Source organism: Ursus maritimus, unplaced genomic scaffold (genome assembly GCF_017311325.1).
Source record: "Ursus maritimus isolate PB19 unplaced genomic scaffold, ASM1731132v1 scaffold_16, whole genome shotgun sequence".
NCBI classification, from domain to species: domain Eukaryota; kingdom Metazoa; phylum Chordata; class Mammalia; order Carnivora; family Ursidae; genus Ursus; species Ursus maritimus.
Window position 1 is genome coordinate 31,146,672 of NW_024424008.1, and position 3,860 is coordinate 31,150,531.

Below are 3,860 nucleotides of genomic sequence, written 5' to 3' on the forward strand. Positions count from 1 at the left end.
TGCTTCTTTTTCTTTAAGGTGAGGACTTAAGGGCACTAGCTGCAAACTACAGAGCGTCAGGGTCTTTTGCAGTAGAAGTGAGCCAGAGGAAGGGGGGATTGGAAGGGTGGAGACTGGCTGAAACTTGGTATTCTGGGGAAGGCTCACATAGGGGGAAGGATGAGCTAGGACTGCTTGGAAATACCCATCAGGACCCTGGGACTAGTCCCAGTGTGTGAGCCTGGGCAGGTCAGTGTTACTGTTAAGTGTATGCCTGCCATGTCCTGGATTCTGGGCTAGGTGGAAAGGGGTGCTGGACCCAAGCAGTGTGGAGGGAAATAAAGGAAGAAGGCAGGCTTGGAATGCTTTGGCCTCACGCACTCCCACTGTCTGTCCACAGGTGACTCGTGAAGCTTCAGCCATGGGCAAAGAGAAGACCCATATCAATATTGTTGTCATCGGCCATGTGGACTCCGGCAAGTCCACTACCACTGGGCACCTCATCTACAAGTGTGGGGGTATTGATAAGAGAACCATTGAGAAGTTCGAGAAGGAGGCAGCTGAGGTAAGGCACCCACTGCGGCTAGGCGTGGCAGGGGTTGGGGTCTGTCCCCGTTTGGGGTGTGTCTAGTTGCAGAGTGCAGAAAGCAGGGTGCACGCTGCAAGTCAAGGTTCCCTGAAGTTGGCTCTAGTAAACTCGTCTGCTTGGCATCCACGCATTCTACCTCTCTACCTCTCCCAAGATGGGCAAGGGCTCCTTCAAATATGCCTGGGTGCTGGACAAGCTGAAGGTGGAGTGAGAGCGTGGCACCATCATCGACATCTCCCTATGGAAGTTTGAGACTGGCAAATATTATATCACCATCATTGATGCCCTAGGCCACAGGGACTTCATTAAGAACATGATCACTGGCACGTCCCAGGTAGGGCAGTCTGCCCCCAGCGGCCTCCGTGGGCTCCAGGAAGGACTAAAAGCTCATTTGTGGGATTAGATGAGAGTTTCAATGGGAGGCAGGACTCCGGGGCGGGGTGGGGCGGGGCGGTGCGTGGGGCGTCAGTGAGTCCCAGTGGGCGGTCTTTGTAAGTTTCTGGGGCGGGGTCCTCAGCTTTACAAGCAGATCTGGGCCTGCCCCAAGCGCAGGCCAGCTTGCGGTCCTGTCCGTGGCCCCTCGCCCCAGCCCCTCGTCCCGTCCGCAGGCCGACTGCGCCGTGCTCCTGGTGGCGGGCGGGGAGGGCGAGTTTGAAGCCGGCATCTCCAAGAACGGGCAGACCCGCGAGCACGCGCTGCTGGCCTACACGCTGGGCGTGAAGCCGCTCATATTGGCCATCAACAAGATGGACTCCACCGAGCCCGCCTACAGCGCCGCGCGCTTCCAGGAGATCACCAAGGAAGTGAGCGCCTACGTCAAGAAGATCGGCTACAACCCGGCTGCCGTGGCCTTCGTGCCCATCTCAGGCTGGCACGGTGACAACATGCTGGAGCCCCGCAGCAACGTGAGTGCGCGCTGCGTGGGCGGGTGCCGTGGGTCCTGGAGGGGGCGTGCCATGCACCGTTGCCCAGACTCAGCTGTGCTCTGCATCCCCTCAGATGCCCTGGTTCAAGGGCGGGAAGGTGGAGCGCAAGGAGGGAAATGCCACCGGGGTGACTCTGCTGGAAGCTCTGGACGCCATCCTGCCGCCCACTCGCCCAGTCAACAAGCCCCTGAGGCTCCCCGTGCAGGATGTGTACAAGATTGGAGGTGAGAGGGCTGGGTGGGGCGGAGGGGAGACTGTCCACTCCGGAACTCCGGAATAAGGAAGTTAGGAAGGAGCTCTGGTGTCTGGCACCAGGGTTCAGATCCTGACTTGGAATCCACAGCTTCTAGCTAGGTTTCAAAGTGCAAAGCACCCAGCATTTCCAACTTATACAATAGGTTGTTTCAATAGTTCCCGGTACATTTGGTGCTTCATGCGGGGTCTGTAGGTGGCCCTTTGTCCTTGAATGCAGAACCAAGGGACTTCCCTAGAAGTCACTTCTCCAGGGGAACAGGTGTATGGGACAACTCTGACTTCTCCCGGACAGGCATTGGCACCGTGCCTGTGGGCCGCGTGGAGACAGGCTTCCTGAAGCCAGGGATGGTGGTCACCTTTGCCCCCACGAACCTCACCACAGAGGTCAAGCCTGTGGAGATGCATCATGAGGCCCTGCCCGAGCCCTGCCCGGTGACAACGTGGGCTTCAATGTGAAGAATGTGTCCATAAAGGACATTCACCGTGGATTCGTGACAGGAGACAGCAAGAACGAACCCCCCATGCAGGCTGCTTTCTAGCACTCTAGAAGTCTCACAGCTTTCTAGCACAGGTGATTGTCTTAAATCACCTGGGGCAGATCCATGCTGGCTATAGCCCTGTGCTGGACTGCCATACAGCCCACATCTCCTGCCAGTTTGCTCAACTGAGGGAAAAGATTGACCGGCGCTCAGGCAAGAAGCTAGAGGATAACCCCAGGGCCCTGAAGTCCGGGGACGCAGCCATTGTGCAGATGGTCCCCAGCAAGGTCATGTGTGTAGAGACGTTCTCGGAGTACCCACCTCTAGGTGAGCCAGGGGTTGCTACTGAGTCACCAGAGAAGAAAGCATTCTCTCCTCTGGGCGAGGCACGGGCTAAGGGATTTCCTTCTGTACCACTTTCCAGAAACCTCCTCCTCCTTTCTCCCTCTTCTAGGCCACTTTGCGGTGTGGGACATGAGACAAACAGTGGCTGTGGGAGTTATTAAGGCGGTGGATAAGAAGTCATCTATGGCCGGCAAGGTCACCAAGTCAGCGGTAAAGGCCAGCAAGAAGTGAAGCATGCAGTTTCTACAGCAATCTTCCACTATAAAAATAACTTAGAATTTTATGTATTTACTGAATAAGATTAATAAAAACTAACACAGTTGTCCTGGTTACTTGTTTCTTCCAAAGAGGTAAACAGGGAACCTTTAGGTATGCGAATGAACTATGATTTAAGGCCCATTGGCCTCAAAGCGCTTATGCCCTGACTTGTGAAGATGATTCCAGGTCCTCTGCCTCATTCTCAGCCACTTGGCTCTAGCCCATCCTTTCTCATTTCCCTCAAACCTTGTCACTTCTGGCCTGTCCTCCCTCTGGGGAAGCTGAATTGTTCTGGGATGTGAAAAGTTTACTTACAATGATGCAGGACAGGATCTCAGTATTGCCAGTGGGTTACTGTGTGGTTCCTGCTGCTAGGTGCTCTATTTTCCAGACCCTGATAGGACATGTCAAGATCACTCAGCCAAGAGTGGGGTGGAAACTCCAAGTGGCTCACTTGGAAGCTTGGGCTCAAGCTGTTGCCTAACATGGTAGTCTGGGTCAGATTAACATGCCCAGAGCATGAGGAGTGAACAGATAAAACTCTGGCCTTTGTTTCCTAACTTTTACATGGAACAGGATAACACCTCATGGACCGTAAGCTAAATTATATGCTCATTCAACATACACGGGGAGTCAGGTCCACTGCTGGTGGTGTGTTCTTTGTCCATTTATCAAATACCGGCACTTACCACGTGCGGGATGCTGTTCTCACCCCATGGACTTAAGCTCCTTAGAGGTAGAGGCAAACGTCAAGTGATAGATACATCAAGTAAGCCAAGAGAATGGTAGGGTGGGGAGGAGACCATGAAAGATACAACGCAGTAGAGGCTATTCCAACAATCCTAGAAAGGTGGTGACTTGGACCAGGGGGTAGTTGTGGAGTGGAAGTGAGAAGTTCTGAATATTTTGTAGAAGTTCCAAAAATCTTTACAAACAGATGCGTTGCTAAAGATTGCATGCGAGGTATGTAGAAGTCAAAGCTGATATCTGGGTCTGGGGCCTGAGGAGCTGGAATGGTGGAGCTTCTGT

The 3,860-nt window shown here is 53.9% G+C and overlaps 1 pseudogene; it reads left to right on the forward strand.

Annotated features, from left to right (window-relative positions):
• The first annotated feature begins 252 nt into the window (after positions 1 to 252).
• LOC103660759 lies at positions 253 to 2,804 on the forward strand (annotated as a pseudogene).
• Positions 2,805 to 3,860: the final 1,056 nt, after the last annotated feature.